Raw genomic sequence first — 21,545 nt, 5'->3', positions numbered from 1 at the left:
AAAAAAAAGAAAAGAAAAATGGGCAGAAGACCTAAACAGACATTTATCTAAAGAAAACATACAGATGGCCAACGGGCACATGAAAAAATGCTCAACATCACTAATTGCAAATGCAATTTGCATTAGAGAAATGCAAATCAAAACTGCAATGAGGTACCACCTCACACTAGTCAGAAGGGCCATCATTAAAAAGTCTACAATACTGGAGAGGGTGTGGAGAAAAGGGAACCCTTCTACACTGTTGGTGGGAATGTTAAGTTGGTGCAGTCACTATGGAGAACAGTATGGAGGTTCCTCAAAAAGTTAAAAATAGAATGATCCAGCAGTCCCACTCCTGGGCATATATCCCAACAAAACTATAATTTGAAAAGATACGTGCACCTCAGTGTTCACAGCAGCACTATTTACAACAGCCAAGACATGGAAACAACCTAAATGCCTACTGACAGATGAACGGAGAAAGAAGATGTGGTACAGGGACTTCCTTGGGGGTCCAGTGGGTAAGACTCCGAGCTCCCAATGCAGGCGGCCCAGGTTCGATCCCTGGTCGGGGAACTAGAGCCCCTAAGTTGCATGCCACAACTAAGAGTCCACATGCTGCAACTAAGAAGTCTGCGTGCCACAACTGAGTCTGCAAGCTGCAGCTAAGACCCAGAGCAGCCTAACTAACTAACTAAATAAATACTTAAAAAAAAAAGATGTGGTATATATATACAATGGAATACTACTCAGCCATAAAAAATAATGAAATAATGCCATTTACAGCAACATTGATGGACCTAGAGAATATCATACTAAATGAAGTCAGTCAGAAAAAGACAAATACCATATGAAATCACTTATATGTGGAATCTAAAATATGACACATGAGACTTCCTGGTGGTCCAGTGGGTAAGACTCTGAGCTCCCAATACAGGGGGCCCGGGTTCTATCCCTGGTCGGGGAACTAGATCCTGCATGCCGCAACTAAGAGTTCACATGCCGCAACTAAGACCTGGTGCAGCCAAAATAAATAAATAAATAAATAAATAAATAAATATTTAAAATATGACACAAATGAACTTATCTACGAAACAGAAACAGACTCGCAGATACAGAGAACAGACTTGTGGTTGCCAAGGGTGGGGGAGGGATAGATTGGGAGTTTGGGATTAGCAGATGCAAACTATTATATATAGAATGGATAAACAATAAGATCCTACTGTATAGCGCAGAGAAATATATTCAATATCCTGTGATAAACCATAATGGAAAAGAATATGAAAAAGAATGTATGTGTATGTATAACTGATTCACTTTGCTGTACAGCAGAAATTAACACAACATTGTAAATCAACTATTCTTCAATAAAATAAAATTTAAAAAATATTTGGTGTATTTAGGATCATGTGAGAAACTCAACACTATCCCTCCCCTTGGCCTGTTGTACCAGGTTGTGTGCTAAGAATTTGCACACACAGTCTGGTTTACTCTCAAACAACTCTCTGGGGAGGTACCATTTCTGAGTCTTATTTTATAGCTGAGGACACTGAGGCTCAGAGAGGTTAAGTAATCTACCTAAGCTCACACAGCTAGTAAGTAGCCACTAACTGCATGGCTCCAAAGCTTTTATTCTTTCAAATATGATATTCTACTCATCTAGATAATGCTATGCATCTGGATCTTTTAAAATGTGGAATAAGTTGATTCTATATTTGTGGTCATTCAGCTTTCTAATCCAGATATGCCTCAAAGGGGAGACCTGGAACTCATGGCCAAAGAAGCACCAGAAACCTCTAGACACCTCTTTTGGGTCCCAAATGCCTTTGCAGGGACACTAGCAGAGTCATTTCTTAAAAAGAGCAATCCTTTTAACCCTGGGCAGTTTTCTTTCCCTATAGTCAGTTAAAATTTCCTCTGGGAAAGCAAACTAATTTTAATAAACCATAATCAAGAAGAGGAATTTGCAACTAAAAAGAGCTTTTTGTGAAAATGAATTCTCTGAATCCTTCTCTGTTACTCTACATACATCATCAAATAGTAACTGAAGATAATTGTGGGATTATAGGATATGGGACATGACCTTCCTCAAACAATTATGACCTTCCTCAAACAATCGCAATTAAAAAAAATATTTATTTATCTATTTATTATTTCGGCTGCACAGGGTCTTAGTTGCAGCATGCAGGATCTCTGCTGTGGCATGCGGACTTCTTAGTTGTGGCATGCATGCGGGATCTAGTTCCCCGACCAGGAATCAAACCCAGGCCCCCTGCACTGGGAGCGCAGAGTCTTACCCACTGGTCCACCAAGGAAGTCCCAACAATCCTAATTTTTAATTCTTGGTTATCAACCACTTTGTCTATGCCGGTTGTTCCCATTTCTAATAATGATGGTTCTCTGTAGATAATCTAAAGAGTATTCATCCCAATGGAGTTCACCACTATTTGCACATCAGTGTTTTATCATTAAATGAGATAATACATATCTAGGTGCTGGTCCTGCATATGCCACCATGTAACTGAATGACCTTGGATAAGTCACATAAACTCATTGGGCCTTACCTTTTTTAAAAAAAATTAACTAATTAATTAATTTATTTATTTTTGGCTGCTTTGGGCCTTCATTGTTGCACATAGGCTTTCTCTAGTTATGGCGAGCGGGGGCTACTCTTCATTGTGGTGCGCGGGCTTCTCATTGCGGTGGCTTCTCTTGTTGCGGAGCACGGGCTCTAGGCGCATGGGCTTCAGTAGTTGTGGTGCACGGGCTCAGTAGTTGCGGCTCGCGGGCTCTAGAGCTCAGGCTCAGTAGTTGTAGCACACGGGCTTAGTTGTTCCGTGGCATGCAGGATCTTCCCGGACCAGGGCTCAAACCCGTGTCCCCTGCATTGGCAGATGGATTCTTAACCACTGCACCAACAGGGAAGTCCCTCCTTACTTTCTTTATCTCAAAAAATGAGGGATTTAGATGAAACACTTTATACTTCAACTCTTTAATTCTAATTTTGCTGGTTGCTTTAAAGGACCTGAGAGCCATGCAATCCCAAATGTGTCCAGGAGAGGTCAGAAGAAGTCACTAAAAGCTCTGAGGTCTACATTAATCCCAGTTACCGGTGTAAATAGTTTTAAGGAGTCTCTATTCTCTGTTATTTACCTGATTTTTAAGGTTGGGCCAGACATAAAGGCAGGTATTTTTCTTAAAGGATTAAAGCAGAGATGCATTGTCTGCTTTGGGCCTCTTTATCAAATGTAAAACCATTTCCCAAAGGGTGAGCAAAGGTAAATTGCCTGACAGAGGTGATACAAAGGTATACTTAGAGTTAATATAAATAGTAAGCTTGCTACAGAAAATTCCATTCATCAAAAATCTTTCTTTATAACAAAGGATTCCTAACCCTACTTAATGACCTATTTAACTTTGAAAAATATTTACCTCAGCAAAACTCTTCCATTTTTTTTTGTTTTTTTGTGTTTTTTTTGGCCACGGAGTTTGTGGGATATTAGTTCCCCCACCAGGGATCCAACCCACGACCTCAGCAGTGAAAGCGCTGCGTCCTAACTACTGGACCACCAGGGAATTCCCCAAAATTCTTTCTTTTTTTCCCCAGCTTTATTGAGATATAATTGACAGATAACATTGTGTAAGTTTAAGATGTACCACTTAATGAACTGATATATGTATATTGTGAGAAATGATTACCACAATAAGATTAGTTAATGCAGCCATCACCTCTCATGGTTAAAATCTGAAAAATTCTCACAGTGGGGTTGGACCCCATCAGAAAAATTATTCGGGAAATACACCATTACAGAGATGGAGACTTCTAATAAATATTTAAATATGATAAGCATTGCTTTTTTAGGCAGAAACTGGAGGACTGGTTTAAATGTGAATTGAGGTGAAGGAGTTGGGAATTAAAGAAAGCCCTGCGGCCAGGTCAAACCCATCCCAGCTGTTTAAAGAAAATGCCTATACTTAGGCAGAATTAGGTGGTTAAAGATTTGAGCTCTGGGTAAAACAGATCCACGTTTGAACCTTGTTAAAGTTACTTAACCTCCCTAGAGATAAACTCCTCAGTAGACTTATCTATAAAGTGAAGATAGTGATAAAGCCTCCTAAGATTGTTCCGAGGATTAAATGAGATAATACATGTTAAGAATTTAGCAAAGCATCTGCCACCTACCACGTGATCACTAGGAGAGAGCTATTACCATCATATGTTATTGGTGAGGAGTTACTGTTTTTAGTAAAAAACAAACAAGGAAGAAAATCACATGCCTTTTTCTTTTCTTTTTTTTTTTTTATGTTTTTTCATTTTTATTTTTCTTTTTTTTAACCATGCCTTTTTCTAAACCTTTTATCTTGACTATCCCAGACTAGGTTCAATGTCTGCTGTGTGATGCAGCCATTGCAGCTGACAGACCCTGACCTGGCCACCTGGCCTGTCGACTGGCACCACCACCCCCGTCTTGGGCACCTCTGAAGTCCAGCAGAGGCAACTGGATGCCCAATGCCCATCACACCTCCTGCCAGCCCATCAGCAACAGTCGGAGACCTTCTCCCTATGGACAGGGACATTTCCCCCTCCCAAGCCTCACCTGCAAGGGCGACGTTTGCGATGGGCCTCCAGCTCCCGGCTCAGCAGCAAGCTCTTCCTCCCGATTCTCCACATTTGGCCTCTGGGCCTTTATTTTTTATCTAATGCAGCACTTAGTTTTTCCTTAATGCAGCACTCAATTTGCTGATTGTCATTACTATTTTTCTCCTGCTATGCCAGGCTTCTGCAGGGTGAGGCCTGTGCCCGTCTCTCCCACCGTCATAGACCCGTGGGCCAGCCACGGACGATGCACTGCGTTACGAGGAGAGCCAAGAGCAGGGGCCCAAGAAGAGCAGGGAGCCCGGGGTATGTCCCGAGGAGAGAGAAGCTGTGTTGTGCCGTGCTTCTAGGATGAAGTGTACAAACAGGGCAGTGAGCAGGGCCAGGGCAGGGTGTGGGTTCCTGAGAAGTTCAGCAGGGGTGAGCAGGGGGCGTGATTACACAGAACCCTCCAGACCAGATATGGTGTGGGTGTGCAACGCCTGGCAAAGACAGGGGTCAAACAGGGATGGGCAGAGACAGGACCTGCTACAATCTGCCCACATTCCAGAGACCATTCCAAGGACCAGTAGCCGAGGGACCTCCCAATGACTCAGGTTCAAAACTGAAGATTAAAAGCAAGACAGTTGCTTCCTTACGTTGACCGTAGCTCAGAACTCCTTGGAAAGGGTTTTAAATCTTAGGGTTTCTGTTTGCTCAAAATGAAAAGAAAGTGGGAGGAAGTACTGATTCAAAGAGAAATGTTCTGCTTCCGTCTGAAGATGACTGAATTCTGACCCTGACTCTGGCAACTGTCTTGCTGAGACCCAGCCAAGCTCTATACGCCTCTGGCCTTGCTTTTGGTGCCTGTACCAGAGCTCCGGAGTAACGATGGCAAGCCCCCGCCTTGAGGAATGGGGGAAGCAGTGAGAGTAATTTGTGATTGCTGGTATGTGATGCCCACGTACCTCAAACACAGCATGGGAGACATGCAGTTGTCATGTGATTTTAAATGTTTTTATAAAACTAAAAAAAGATACTTCACACCCAGTAGGATGTGAACTATCCAAAAAAATCCCAGAAAATAACAAGTGTTGGTGAGGACACGGAGAAATTGGACCCCTTGTGCACTTTTGGTGGGACTGTAAAAGGGTGCAGATGTTGCAGAAAACAGTAGGGAGGTTCCTCAAAAAATTAAAAATAGAACTACCATATGATCTGGCAATTCCTCTTGGGGGTATATACTTGAAAGAATTGAAAACAGGGTCTTGAAGAGATATTTGTACACCCACGTTCACAGCAGCATGCTTCACAATAGCCAAAGTGTGCTCATCTACAGATGAATAGATAAACAATATGTGGTATAGACATACAATGGAATATTATTCAGCCTTGAAAAGGAGGGAAATTCTGACACATGCTACAAAATGGATGAAATTGGAGGACATTATGCTAAGTGAAATAAGCCAGGGACTTCCTTGGTGGTCCAGTGGTTAAGACATTGCGCTTCCATTGCTGCGGGGCACGGGTTCCATCCCTGGTCGGGGAACTAAGATCCCACATGCCTTGTGGCTTGGCCAAAAAAAAAAAAGTGTAATAAGCCAGTCATGAAAGGACAAATACCATATAATTCCATTTATATGAGATACTTAGGGTAGCTAGATTCATAGAGATCGAAAGTAGAATGGTAGTAGCCAGGGGCTGGGAGGAGGGGTGTATGTAGAGTTACAGTTTAATGGATGGAGAGTTTCAGTTTTACAAGATGACAGTAGTTGTGGGGGTGGATGGTGGTGATGGCTGCTCAACACGTGAATATACTCCTGAACTGCAAATTTAAAAGTGGTTAAGATGGTCAATTTTATGTTATGTATATTTTTCTACAATAAAAAAAAAAATTGGATAATAGATAACTAATAAAAACATGCTGGAACTTCCCTCGTGGTGCAGTGGTTGAGAATCCGCCTGCCAATGCAGAGGACACGGGTTTGAGCCCTGGTCCGGGAAGATCCCACATGCCGCGGAGCAACTAAGCACGTGCGCCGCAACTACTGAGCCTGCGCTCTAGAGCCCGCGAGCCACAACTACTGAGGCCGCGTTCCACAACTACTGAAGCCCGTGTGCCTAGAGCCCGTGCTCCGCAGCAAGAGAAGCCACCGCAATGAGAAGCCCACACACCGCAATGAAGAGTAGCCCCCTCTCGCCACAACCAGAGAAAGCCTGTGCGCAGCAATGAAGACCCAACGCAGCCAAAAATAAAATTAAATCTTTAAAAAAAAACACATGGAAGTAAATGAAAATAAAACATACCAAAAATTTTTTTAAAAAAAGAACCTGCTGTATAAAATAAATAAATAAAATAAAATCCACATTTAAAAAATTGGCAAAAAGAAAAAATTTAGCATATGTTGTTGGAAAAATCTCTTTGGGAAAATGTTAAAGTAAATAATGAACATGTACACATTGTACTTATGATAAAAGTATGTGGAATGAAACTGAGCAGGACCCTGTGGGGCCTTCCCGGGGATAGACCTTCCCCCCTCCCCTTGTCCCCCGCCTCTTGCTGATGGAAAAGATTTAGCCTCCTAGGCTTTCTCCAAGTTCTAAAGAGCAAATTTAATCAGAGAAGTCAGAACATGCAGAATCAAAGGAAAACAGTCAAGCAAGACAAAATAATAATAGTTTAGCCATAAAAACAAAGTCAAGGACCTTTGCTTCTTCCTCAAAGGCTATAGATAATAATCTCAGCCATGTCCTTGAGTTGTCTTAAAGATACTGAACCCCCCCATCAAGTGGAGGAAGTTAACTGTATGCTGGCCACCAGAATGTAGACCCCAGACCAGAAGGCTGACAATTGAGATTCCTAAAACATCACCCTGTTACCTCACCATCAACCAATCAGAGAACTGTCCACGAGCTGATCACGCATCCTGTGACGCATTGCATTCCGTCACACTGTCTTTAAAACCCCTTCCTTGAAAGCCACTGGGGAGTTCGGGTCTTTTGAACATCGTTCTCTTTGCTTGGCGCCATGCAATAAACACTGTACTTTCCTTCACCACAACCCAGTGTAAGTGCATTGGCTTTGCTGCGCTTCGGGCAAGCAGACCCAAGTATGGTTCAGTAACAGGAACACCATAAGGGCAATAACACTGTTCCTTCCATTTTACAGACAAGGAGAATGAGCCGTAGAGAGAATCAGGCAATTTGCCTAAATGTAGACAGCTACTAAATAGCAGGTCCCAGGCATGCATGACTGCAAAACTGGTGCTCTTAAACTCCTTCTGGGTCTCTTCTCTTACAAGGAATTCCCTGCTTTGCTCATCCTGTTTCAGCAGCACTGGCAACCTTGGGGTTCCCCCCGCAGTCGGGCCTCAGGACATTTGCAGGTGCTGCTCTCTCCACCTGGAACGTGATTCCCCCAGATATCTATCTACATGGCTCCTTCCTCCATCACTCCTTCAGGTCTCTGCCCACCTGTCACCTTATTACAGAGGAGGCCTTCCCCCAACACAGTAAACTAGTATACCTCCTCTCCCCCTCCCTTTCCCCCTCTCTTTCTTGCTGCTCTTTATCCCTTACTGGTTTGATTGTTCTTCGCCTATCTCCCCACTGGGACAGAAGTCCATAAGGTCAGAGGTTTTCTTTTGCCCATGGCTGTATCTTCTGCCTCAATGAATGAGTGAATGAATGGGTGGCTACTGCGATTAGCGTGGCTGATGGGCGGAGCAGAGCCATAGGGCTCTAGATGCCAAGATTTGAGGGAAAGCCACCTCCAAGCCCACTGATTTAACTGTACAGCAGGACCCAGTTCCAGAAGCAGTTCAACAGCCAGTAATGACACCCGCCTCCCTCCCTCTTCCCCATTCCACTCTTTATCAGAAGACTGACTCACTCTTCCCCCCACCCCACCCTCAGTAAACACTTTCCCCTTTGGGCCTTTTCTGCTCATTGTCTGGATCACAAAGTACTAAATGTTAGTCTAACTGGGGATGGAAGTGAAGTTTCTGGGGTTGGGTGCGGGGTGAAGGTGGGAGAAGAAAAGTCTGTAAACACCACCTGTTTTATCCCTGAACTCCCCATGTGATCCCTCTGGGGGAAGAGAAAACTTCCTTTTGGCTGGTAAACTAGAGCTGACTTTTCAAGACTGGCTCAGACCTCCTTGCCTGCACCCCACCCCCTGCCCCTATTCTATTCCAGGTTAATGCCCCTCCTTGATGGCCCCAGTGTTGTGTTGTCACAGCTCTTTGCTTCCTTATTTTTTATTTTTTATTTTTTTGGCTGCGTTGGGCTTTCTCTTGTTGCAGAGCACGGGCTCTAGGCACGCAGGCTTCAGTAGTTGCAGCACACAGGCTCAGTAGTTGCAGCACGCAGGCTTAGTTGCTCTGCGGCATGTGGAATCTTCCTGGACCAGGGATAGAACCCCCGTCCCCTGCATTGGCAGGCAGATTCTTAACCACTGCGCCACCAGGGAAGTCTCTTTTGCTTATTTATTTATCACACCTTTATTGTCTCCTCTGCTCCAAACTGAAGGGCTTGCCTTTCTTCCTGGAGCCTCAGGGCCATCACAGCCTCTTGCAGATGGCAAGTTCTCAAAGGATTGTTTGTTGATGAAATAAAAGGGGAGATGGGAAGGTGACCAACCTCACATTTTGAGGGCCAGCACTACACATTATAAATTGGCGCTGTGGTTTTCTCCTATGTCTTCTCTAGCTACCAATACCAGTGCCAGCCCAGAGTCCCAGAGGTCACTGAGATTTACTGGGGATATATATATCTGACTCAAGACAAATGGTGCTTTACCTGCAAAACTAGTGTTGCTGATAGCAGGTTAATTCCAAATTAGCCCAGGGGGTAAAGCACCAGCATCTGGGTCCTCTCCCTCCTTCCTTCCCTCCAGCCCAGTGGTTATTGTTGAACCACCTTCCCCAGGCTAACTCCGCAGTGGGGGAGGTGAGGAGTTAGAGTTTAAAGAGGGAGGGGTGGTGGGGAAGCCCTGAGGGTGGGTGAGCCCCACTGGAAGCCCCAGCCAGAGACTGATGACTCGTCTTTCTGCCAGTTCCCTCTGGCTCCCTGGGAAGGAGGGCCCCTGGCTGGGACGGTTCAGGAATGGTCTCAGTCACATTCAGAAAGAACTTGGATAACTCTCTGTTGCTGTTTTCCAGGTTTTGTTTTCACCCCACCTGCAGAACTGGTCCACCTTCATTCCTGGCCCCGCCAAACTGACAGGAGAGCAGTGACTCAGTGACCATCCCCTCATCAAGCAGCTCCCTCACCAGATGGACTGCCATTCTGATGCCTGGTGTGTGTGTAGGGCGGGGGTGGGGTGGGGGGGGTGGTGCTGTGGGTGGCTTTAGGCAGCACCTACACTTTGAGAACCACTGGTCGAGACTGGAGCCAGCTTTCCCAAACTTGCCGGGCATCCCCTGGAGGTTCTGATTAGGTAGATCTGGGGATGCCCTGAAATCTACATTGGAAGCCCTCAGATGATTTCATAACCAATGAAAATCAAACTCATTAGCATCTGGCCCCTTCCTACCTGCTGGGCCTAATTTCCTGAGCCTTGCCCTGTGCTTAGCTCTGCCTACGACACCCTCAACATCCATGTGGGGAGCTCTCCATCCATCGAGTCAACCGAGGCTGGGTTTCCAGCCTCAGAAGCCTTTTTCCATCACTCTCATCACCTTTGCAGAGTTACATGTGTTCTCTTCTGCTCCCACAGCTTTGTGTGTGTTTCCCACTTGGGGCCTATGGCGGACACTCTGTAGGTTGGACCCAAAGCCCTTCCAACTTTCTCTTTCCTTGGTTTACTCCTTCATTGAAAACACACCTTCTCACCTCCCTTGCACTTGGAAGCTACAAGACAGCTCTGGCCAGTGTTGAATAAGCATAAGTCCACTAGGGTTTCTGGAAAGCCTCAGCTTTCATGGTCCCAGGACTGCACCTTTTCTTCTTCCGACGTGGCTGCAGTGGCTGGATCTGTCATCTTGGCACTTGGAGGGAAAGGCCAAGGGAATCACAGCCTTCCACCCTTGCACTCTGGGGCAGCTGGGCCACCAGCAACACCCCACTTCCAGACTGCTTATGGGGGTGGGGCGTGGTCAACCCTTATATGAATAAACCAACCTTTATTTATGAATAAACTAATAGTTGGCCTTTCTTTGGTTCTAAGTAGAATTGTTACCAAGGCTGTAGCCCCAGAATCCTACCCCTGCCCTGTCCTCAAATGGAAACCAACAGCTCTTATCTAAGTTTCAGGAGGAAGCTGCAAAGAGAAAAAAACAAGAACCAGTTATAACCATCTAGGCCCAAGGTGGCAGAAAATTTGACTTCCAGTAGACCTTGAGCCTCATTATAAGCTCATTGTAATACATTAACTAAATGACACACCCACCAGCGCCATGACAGTTGACAATTGCCATGACAACAATCAGAAAAGCCCAAACAAGGACTGAAGAGGAGTGCTGCACCAATTCCGGGTCCAAGCCATGCCACTGTTCTCGGATGTCATGAATAATCCTCCCACTCTTTCCAATTCCCTCCCTTTTACCTCAACCCTCCTATATATTTGGTGTCTCTGCCTGAATTGGGTTGGGAAGTTTTGATTTGCAAACAAGGCTCCCTCTTCTCCGTTCTTTGACCACTGAATAAAGCTTGTGCTGTTCCAATAAAGCTTGTGCTGTTCCAGTCTCAGCACGGGTTTCGTTATTGGCTGCGCGAATCCACTTGGAAAGAGAACCTCCCTGGTCGAGACAAGGAGTCATGGCCCAGGCTAGGACCCCGGGGCAGGTCCAGTCAACCAATTTGGTAACAGAATGAGTTCACTAAGTGATACACAGCGAAGGTGCCTGCTTTCCCTGGGACAGCCTCAGTTCATACCTGTTTTCTGGATGAAATTACTAAATTGCACCCCTTTCACTCTCGAAAGTGTTCTGGCTTGAATTGTAAATTACCCTTTGCATTTTTCTTTTTGCATTAGATGTATTTCATTCCAACTTTTACTAAACTAAATGCAAAACTTCGTAAGTATTAATTAATCTACCCAGCCTCCCTCAAATGAAAATAAGGGCCATGGTCATGGTGTTGCAGCTAAAGCCTGGGAAAATGATATGCAACTTATAGCTCAGGAAATGTTGGCCATCACTGGTGAGACCCATGTTAGCCCCAGAGAAAACAGGTAAAATCCTTAACATATAAAAAAATCTTGGCTTGAACTTGAAGATATACAAATGTTTTCTTCTCTGTTCTCACTTTAATATCAGAGTTCAACAGTAAAACTTCCTGTTTTAAATTATCCCCTTTATCTCATATCCTCTTGTATTTTGCTAGACTGACCTCACAGAGGGCAGGGATATTTGCTTGTCAGGTTTCATGCTGCCATAGACTCAGTGCTCAGAGAACATTTGTAGGAAGAACTGGATCCCTCTGACAATGTCTCAGAATCTGAGCTTCTAAGATTACACAGGTGGTCTTTAACTTATTTCAAGGCATTTAGGATCAGAAAAAGGTTTTCATGTTAAACATGTCTGCAGAAGCCCAAGTGCTCCTCAGAAATGCTTGGATTTGTAACTGAATTGGATTCCTAAGTTTTCCCCATCACTAAAAATCTGATTCCATGAAATCCCCCGTGAACATCACCCCAGATATCATCTAGGACAGTAACACTGACCTTTTAAAGACCTTCTGCCTCTAAATAGCAGAGACACTGACAGTCCTGCAAAAAGTAGTATAACCTGATGTTCTGGTGAGGGTCCCATGATCACACCATTAGTCTGAGGGTCCTAGGAGATGAGAATCCAGCTGTCTTACCAACAAGCCATGGGAACTGCTCATAATCTGAGTTGCTGATTTATACAGTTGATCAGTATCACTCACCAATCTAAAATCCTTTCAGTGGCTTCACACTGTGTCTGGGATAAAGTCCAGGGATTCAAGTTTCCAGGATGCTTCAGGAGCCCTAAATGACCTATCCCATCCCTTCAGGCTGATGTCCACCAATTCCACCTTCCTTGCATTTTCTCACAAGCCCCACACCTTATTAATGGTCCCTCTGCTTGGAATGCCTTCCCTCACCTGACTAGCTCCTACTCATCCATCAGAAGCCACCTCCTCTGGGAGGCCTTCCCAGGTTGAAGAGAGGTGAGCGACAACCCCTAACCAGACAGAGAAATCAGAATGCCCCCAAATGGGGGGTTGAACAAATACACTATTGTGTAAAATGAAATAAAAATGGAGATGTGAGTTTTCTTATTTCTCTATTAAGCAGTTTAAAAATACTGTAACTACATTATGTTCATGGTCAAATATTCAAGAGTGTACAGTGAAGAGTTAATCTCTCACTTCCTCCTGGCTCCAGTCTTCCCTGAGGCCCCCACTGCTGTCAGTTTCTTGGGTGGTCTTCCAGAGATGTTCCACATATACATAGGTATATAAAAGTCGAAGTGAGAGAGGTAAGAGGGGACATGAAATCCATTTAAGACATGGTTCCTGCTCCTGAGAAACTCACAGCCTTCTTGGGACGGTAAGTCAGTCCCAACCCATTAGCTGGCAGCATGGAGCAGTATGTGGGAACCTGTATGGTCCTCACTCAAGGCCACTCAGAGCCAGGATTCAAGCCCCAAGCCCGGGCTGATTTCATAAACCATCACCATCCGTAAGTAAAGACGATGCCACCCATAAGTAGAATGAAGACACGCTTCCCAGACCCAGTCCCTATAAATAGCTTGAATACACATTTTTTTTTTTAATGTTTTTTTTTTTGGAATACACATATTTTAATCCTTGTTTTGTAGAGTTCCAGCTCTTGGGCTTTTAAAGCTGGGATACAGCTGAGTCTGGGGTTGGAAACCAGGACTGGCATGGGGCAATAAAATTAACCATGCGTCAAGCTTTTCTGCTTGAACTATAATTACAAGTTATTACAGGAAAAACAAAAATACTCTATTAAGTGGAGCCACTGTGATGAAACTTAGGCTCCAAGAACAGGAACCATGTGGAAATGTGGCATCTTTTGACCTGCATCTTCACTTAGACCATCTGACAAATGAGGAAACCCATGGAAGGAAAATGACTTGCCTAAGGTCACCGGGTTAGTTTTGACAAAATGAAGACTAAAGCATGTGGTTCCAACTCTGGGTTGAGTGCAGTTTCCACAGCACGGCCTCCCCCAACACAAAAGAACAATGTGAGTACATTAATATCCTTCCCTGACACACAGTCTGGGTCCCTTCTCTTACTTCAAGTGGGAACTGATGAGAAAGTCAGGCTTGGAAGGTCAGGTTAGGGACTCAACTACTACTGACTGTCATGGTTCCCAGCTGGAATCCATAGAAATGGAATGACTGAATTAAGCAGAAAATGTCTCAAAAGGTTAATGGGCAGTTCACAGAACCATCCAGATGCTTGAGAACCAGGCTCAAAGCTACACAGTCAGAAATATCACCCCAGATAGAAGCTTCATGTGTGCCATGCCCCCGCAGCACCAGGAATCCAGATCTGCTACACTCTCCCCCACTGAAACATAGGAAGTGCTAGGGGCCAAAAAAAAAAAAAAAGGAGAGAGAGAGAGAGGGAGGGAGAGAGAAATGTCCTCCAGCTACTTGAGCTGGTGCACAAGGAAGACAGGTCCTGGAGCTGGCAGCTGGGGAGAGGAGAGCCCTCGGCAGGGACAGGGGGCAGGTGGGTCTAGCCAAAAAGTGCAATTTGACTTCATGGTACAGAAACGTGGTGTGAGAGGCATAACTCCACCGTCCCCAACACCCCAGGACAAGAGTTGCCAAATGCAAGTCACATGCTGGGGGAAATTGCAAACACAGGAAGGGAAATTGAGCAATCCCAAGGAGAAATGAAGTCCGGAATATGTTCCGGGAGGAAGGGAAGGTTCATTTCTCCCAACCTTGGTTGAGAGATCATTTGAGTCTCTCAAAATGGGGGAGGAGGAGGAAGAGGCTAATGCATGACAAACACTCGCTTTCTTTGAATGCCAGGCAGGAGCTGGACTGTAGTTGACATATCTCCTGTAATATGGAGAAGAGTATCAACCTCGAGGAAGAAAGGGAAATGGTACAATCTTGATAAGTTGGGAGGGGTCGGGGAAAGACTCCTTTCCACTTGTCACACCCTCCTGGCTTCTCTCCCTCTCACAAACCTCTCTTAGAAGGAGGAGGTGGCAGGCCGTGGAGGGCTGCCTAAGCCCCGCCTCGTGCTTTCCTTCCAGTGGGGTCTCCGGCCAGCTGGCCAGCTGCAAGCACAGCTGTAAAGGAGCCAGCCCTGGAGCGAGGCTCAGGGCTTTCAGCATTTCTGACCAGGTGCAGCGGAGGAGGGGATGCAGTGGGGTGGGTGGTGGTCTAATTCTGGGGATGGTATTAGGAAGTTGGTCATTGCCTAGTTCACCTAAATCTACATCACTAAATCAAGATACCTCGATTTTAGACTTGGTCAGTCCTCTGGAATTCAATTTATACAGAGTCACAGAAATTCACTGATAACGTTGAAAGAATTCTTTAAATTTGTTTCTCATTCTGGACCACACTGCCAGCAAGGCACTTCAAATTAAATATTTAAAATATAAATTTCTAATTGCGTTCCAAGCGTGGCACAATTATAGCTCATTTTCTGTATACCTGTATCAGTATAGAGAGTTAAAATAATTTGGTAAATGGCAACATTAAAAATAGGCTGCAGGGCTTCCCTGGTGGCACAGTGGTTAGGAATCCGCCTGCCAGTGCAGGGGACAGGGGTTCAATCCCTGGTCCAGGAAGATCCCACACGCCGCGGAGCGACTAAGCCCGCGTGCCGCAACTACTGAGCCCACACGCCACAACTACTGAAACCTGCGTGCCTACAGCCCATGCTCCGCAGCAAGAGAAGCCACCGCAATAAGAAGCCCGTGCACCGCAACAAAGAGTAGCCCCCGCTCGCCGCAACTAGAGAAAGCCCACGTGCAGCAACGAAGACTCAACGCAGCCAAAAATAAATGGCGCATGGCCTTAGTTGCTCCGCGGCATGTGGGATCTTCCCAGACCAGGGTTTGAACCTGTGTCCCCTGCAATGGCAGGCAGATTCTTAACCACTATGCCACCAGGGAAGCCCACAAGCCTACTTCTTTTTCACATCTGTATAGTGTCCCACTGTATAAATGAAGGATAATTAATTAAACCAGTCCACTATTGTGGGATGTATAAGCTAGTTGGAATCTTTTTTTTTTTTTTTTAAGAGCAGAACCTGGCTCACATACTTCTAGTCATACAACTTTAGTCAAGTTACTTAACCTCTTTGAACTTGAGTTCCGTCATTTGTAAAAGAGGAATTAAAAAAGTCCCTCCTTCACACCTCACAGGGTCATTGGAAGAATTAAATGAGATCAGTACGTAAAGCAAATAGCACAGAGTCTTCACTGGGCAGTGCTTGGTTGTGTGTGTTGTCTTCCTTTTCACTGTAATGAGCCCCCAGAGCCTGTCCCTGCCCTGGGGAAGTGCTTTCCTATTTCCAGTCCCACACACTGGTATCTGGCTTCATTCACCTCCTGGTTCAGCAACAGGAGGTTCAACTGGAAGAAAGGACTCCAGCGTGCTCTCCAAGGGAGCCTGTAGGGGGCTCTCTGACCGCTTCTCACGCCCTTGTATTGTCACACATTTGCCACAGGGCCAGCCCCAGCTGTTTGCCTCCCCAACACTGACCTAGCTGGCAAGGACTGCAGAGAAAAGTCAGGCCTGAGGCCTGGCACATCCTAGGGATGTTACCGCAGAGCAAACACGAGTTTGCTAGCTGGGTAGATCCCAGTCAACAGGGAGATAAACGGATTAAAGACAAACAGGTGAGAACTCCCTGCCAAGGAAACAGGAAGAAGGCGGGCTGCTGCCTCTGTCTGGGGTTGGTTTATCACCTATCTATCTATCTATCTATCTATCTAATAAATAAAACAGCTTTAATGACATATTCATATGCCATGCAATTCACCCATTTGAAGTGTACAACTCAGTGGTTTTTACTATATTGAAGAATTGTGGGGAATTCCCTGGTGGTCCAGTGGTTAGGACTACGTGCTTTCACTGCTGAAGGCCTGGTTTCGATCCCTGGTCAGGGAACTAAGATCCTGCAAGCTTCGAACCATGGCCAAAAAAAAAAAAAAAAAATTGTGCAACCATTGTAACAATGTCATCATCCAAAAAAGAAACACGATGCCCACGAGCAGTCACTCTCCCCTTCCCATCCTCACCCCTCCAGTCCCAGGCAACTGCTAATGTACTTCCTGTCTCTATGAATTTGCCTATTCTGAAAAATTTCATATAAATAGAATCCTATAATATGCAGTCTCATGATGTTTTCAAGGTTCATCCATATTGTAGCATGAATCACTGCTTTATTCCTTGTTATTGCCAAATAATATTCCTTTCTATGCAGGTACTACATTTTGTTTATCCATTCATCAGTTGATGGGCTTTGGGGCTGTTTCTACTTTTTGGCTATTATGAATAATGCTGCTATGAACATTCATGTACAAGTTTTTGTGTGGACATATGTTTTCCTTTCTCTTGGGTATATATCTAGGAGTGGAATTGCTGGTTCATATGGTAATTCTATGTTTAACTTTTGGAGGAATTCCAAACTATTTTCCAAAGTGGCTGTACCATTTTACATTCCCACCAATAGTATATGAGTGCTCCAATTTCTCCACATCCTCACCAACACTTGTTATTATCTGTTTTTTCTATTATAGCCCTCCTAGTGAGTATGAAATAGTATCTCATTGTAGTTTTGATTTGCATTTCCTTGATGAATAATAATGTTGAGCCGCTTTTCATGCGCTTATTAGCCATTTGTATATCTTTTTTGGAGAAATGTCTATTCAGAGCCTTTATCCACTTTTAACTGGGTATTTTTTTTTTAATTGTAGATTGTAAGAGTTCTTTACATATTCTAGTGGGGGGCTCTTATTTTAATCTTTTTGAAATTACTGTTTTCTCAGTCATATGCATACTTACACTAGAGCCATAACGTGTTTGAATCCAAAGAATACAAATAGATTGGTTTATCAGGATGTTAAAGTGTTTGCAATCTGGTGCAACATTATGGGAGCCCTAGAGACCTCTGGAATCCAGGAGATCCAACTAGCAACTTTAAAAGAATCTGTTCAATCTCAGTAAAGATATTTCCTTTGTGTGTTTCTGTGCCTTCCTTGAATGGAAGGAAACAGAACTGTTCTACTACCTCAAGTCCACATCCCCAAGGGGAAATGACTCTGCAGGCAACAGCAGAATAGAGGCTATGGGACATTCCACCGTGCAACGGACATCATGATCTAGAAAAGCTTTCATTGTTTCAGGCCTTCTCATTTCATTTCAATAAACATTTAATGAGGATTTCTTATATGTCACAAATAGAGATACAAAGATGAATAAGTCATGGAGGGAGAAATGGACACAAACAAAAGATTTTTCAATACTGGGTGAGCAGACATTGTCCAAAGCATGCTGGGAGTGTGGAGGAAGGGGCAATTCCCTTTGTCAAGAAGGGGTACTGGTGAGAAGGGAGATTGGGAATTATGGTAGCTTCACGGAGGAGATGATGTTCAAGCTGGTCTTGAAGAGTGAGTATGAGCTTGTCAGGTGAACAAGGAGAGTTAATAGCATGTGCAAGATCATAGAGGCATAACAGAGCATGGTGAACTCCTCCTGTGCCTTTATAATGAATGGCTTTTGGATGAATCCATGAATTCCTATAGGGGAGTTTGATTCCAGCCCACCTTTAGGTTCAGAGTGGACGTGTTGAACAGAAGGATAGGGCTAGGGAAGAGAGTTCACCCCAATGCAGGATGGGGCTGTCTGAGAGTTCAGCCTGATTCCTTAGTTTTTAAGGTCCACGCTGGGTTGGATCCAGCCCATACACAAACTTTCAGATGGAGCACCATTCTATCTCCTGTGAAAAAGTCAGGGAGAGGTGCCTCTAACCGCAGAGAGGGGTGGGTATGGCACCATAAAGGGGATTGGTGAGTGTGGAAGGGAGGGGACTCAGAAGACACACTGTGTTTGTTCTACACCTCTGTTTGTCCTTACATCTAACCTAGTGTCTACAGACTTATAATGAGTAACTAAATCAATGACGTCAAAGCTGGACTCTTGGTGTAAAACAGGTACTTTTCTTCAGTCTTAAGTGCCAAAACACATTCCATTGTCCCTGGACCCTTGTCCTCAGGAAGCTGGTAGGAGGCCAATCACAGTTTTCCAAGAAGCTCCAGGTGAGCTGCCAGCTGGTTGTGAATTTAGTCCCTGCTGCCCTGGTCTGGATTTGACCTGCTGCCCTAGGTGTGTGTTGCAGTGTGAGAGCCTGGTGTGTCGGTCAGGAAGCTTCCTGATGTAAGTCACTGAAAGCTCAACTCAAAATGGCTTCAACAATAATGAAAAGTATATTCACAGAACAAGAATTCTGGAAGTCAGGTGGTTTCAGAGTTGGTGAACTTACCAGTCAAATTGGGTCATCAAGGACTTAAGTTCTTGCCATTTCATCTTCAGTGTACTGGCCTGTCCCCTTCAATGTCATAGGTCAGCTCCCCTCATGGTCCTAAGATGGCTGCTGCAGCTCCATGCTTCACACTGCAGATATCAATGCCTAGCATTAGAAAACGTCTAATTCTCGCCATTCACCTCTCTTTAGGAGCAAAGTCCTCTTTTTTAGGACTTTCCCAAAAGTCCCCAGCAGACTTTCTCTCACATCTTAATGCCTATAATGACTTCACATACCCTTGCTTATCAATGACAGGCAAAGGGAGCAGACTGTAATTTGCTTAGAGTCTGACCAATCAGGATTCAGCCCCTGGGGCTTGAGAGGAGGCCAACCTCCCTTGAAGCTACCACCACTTGATACCCAATTAAAGCTGAGGTCTGTTGGGTAAGCAATTAACAATGCTTGCCACACACAGGTCTCTGGTGGGCATTGCACATACTTTATAGGCTTTTTGAGGAGGACAAACTCTTCCACTGGAGATTTTATCTGCATAAAGTAAATCTATTTTACTTCTACAAGTTCTGTTTTGTTCATTTTCAACAGCTCTTGCTCGTTACTCAGACTTTTAAGTGTCCCATTTTGAATGTCCCAGCTCTGATAATGTCAATATCAGGTGTTTTTACAAGTCTGATTCTGCATTTGTGCCCTGTAGGCTACCATTTGTGATGCCTTGTTTCCTTATGTGTTTATTGATTTTTCTCAATTTTCTTCTAATTTATCTATAGAAATTCTTTGAGCCCAAACCTAAAAGTGGGTTCTTTCAGAAAGAATCTGTGCTTGTTTCTATCAGGCACTGGAGAACACTGTCTGCCAAAGACCACTGTACATCCTCAGTTCGAGGTTTTAAAGTTCAGGGTGCATCCCTGGGTGAGAACCAGCTCGGGTTTCAGATTTCTTGGGGATGGGCTTAGGGAAGGAGTTCCCTACTGTTCTCAGTGCCAAGATTTAAGACAGGCTATGTTCCTTGTAGACTGCTGGGGGCAGGGTGGCATTTTTAATTCATCTTTACCATGAGGGTGTGGACTTTTGGGACCCCGTATTTCTGAGGGGCTCCCTTACTAAAATCCTCACATTCTGCAGGCTCCAGAGCCTCACTAGGTCATGAACTCAGTCAAGTTCACCAGATCTGGCAAAGCCCTCAGGGTCAAAGCTGCCTTCAGTGCTCTTCTCTGCTCCTAGGCTGAGGATTTCTAGCTTTCTGGACAGTTCACAGATACTTTCCAGATGATACTGTTACTATTTCATTGTGGTAATTGACTGCTCAGTGGGAGAGTCAGTAGTTAGCTAGTCTGCCATGTTACCAGACACACAAGCTATTTTTCTAATTCTAAACTCATATTCATCAGTTAACAAAAACTGTGATAGAAAGATTTAAGGTGAGGGAGCCCTTTGGAAAACTCAATTTTCTCTTTTTAAAAATGTGTATTTTTAACAGGCAATTGGTCCGCATAGTACAACACTCAAAAGGTACCATAGGACATTTAGTCTATTTGGACATTAAAGTTTCCTTCCCACCATCCCCTTCCCCAGCAGCCCCTCATTTCCCTCATCTTTCAGAGACAGTCTGTACACATATAGAAATTACACATATTCTTCCCCTACTCCATCCCCTTTTTTTAAAAAAACACAAATGATGGCAGGTTATTTTTCACCTAACAATATATCTTGGAAATTGTTCCCAACTACTACATAAACAGCTTTTTCATCCTTTTGTATGGCTTCATAATATTCTGTTATATGGATAGTATAACCTACTTAAGCAGTCCTCTATTTTTGGACATTTAGGTTGTTCCCAGGCTTCTAAACAGTATGACAATGAATAACCTGGGGCATATATAATTTTATGCTGCATGAATATATCTGTAGGATAAAATCATGAAGGGGAATTGCTGAGTCAAAGGGCAGGTGCATTGGTAATTTTGATAGAGATTACCATATCACTCTCCATAATGGCTGTAACGATTTGTACTTAATTCCAACATCAACATATAACGTGTGCTATTGATCTTTGTCAAGCTCATAGGTTAAACACAGTATCTAATAAACAAGAAACAAGCTTCTTGGCATTCTAGAGAAGTAACTAGTAGGCAGGAGGCCTGAGAAAATACTGTGACCCCTGTTGACCCAGAAAGCAACTCCATCAAATCAACTCCTGGGATCTCCAAATAGACAATAGACTGGATTAAAAATTGGAAGTACTGGGGACTTCCCTGGCAGTCCAGTGGTTAAGACTCCGCGCTTCCACTGCAGCGGGTGCGCGTACAACCCCTGGTCAGGGGAACTAAGATCCTGCATGCCTCACAATGCAGCACGTCCAAAAAAAAAAAAAGAAAGAAAGAAAAGGAAGTAGCAAAGAATCTTGGCAAAGAATTCTCTCTGACTTAGATAGAAGATTAAAAAAAAAAAATTGTAGTCTTCCTTCCTAAAACAAGTTCTGATAAAAACCCCTAAACATCCAAAGTCAACTAAGTACAGAAAGTTTAAGGCAAAG

General features: G+C 44.3%; 1 long non-coding RNA gene across 3 annotated transcripts in view; it reads right to left on the bottom strand.

Moving 5' to 3' along the window:
* Positions 1 to 21,545, bottom strand: part of LOC133080125 (uncharacterized) — a 74,594-nt gene that overhangs the window by 24,538 nt on the left and 28,511 nt on the right. For all 3 annotated transcript variants that reach the window (XR_009698406.1, XR_009698404.1, XR_009698405.1), the window contains exon 3: positions 19,013 to 19,143. This is a non-coding gene — a long non-coding RNA (uncharacterized LOC133080125). The remainder of the gene's footprint in view (positions 1 to 19,012; positions 19,144 to 21,545) is intronic.

The sequence above is a fragment of the Eubalaena glacialis genome, chromosome 19 (assembly GCF_028564815.1).
Source record: "Eubalaena glacialis isolate mEubGla1 chromosome 19, mEubGla1.1.hap2.+ XY, whole genome shotgun sequence".
NCBI classification, from domain to species: Eukaryota; Metazoa; Chordata; class Mammalia; order Artiodactyla; family Balaenidae; genus Eubalaena; species Eubalaena glacialis.
The sequence above is the reverse complement of the archived record's forward strand: the minus strand, read 5'-3'. Positions and strand labels throughout refer to the sequence as shown.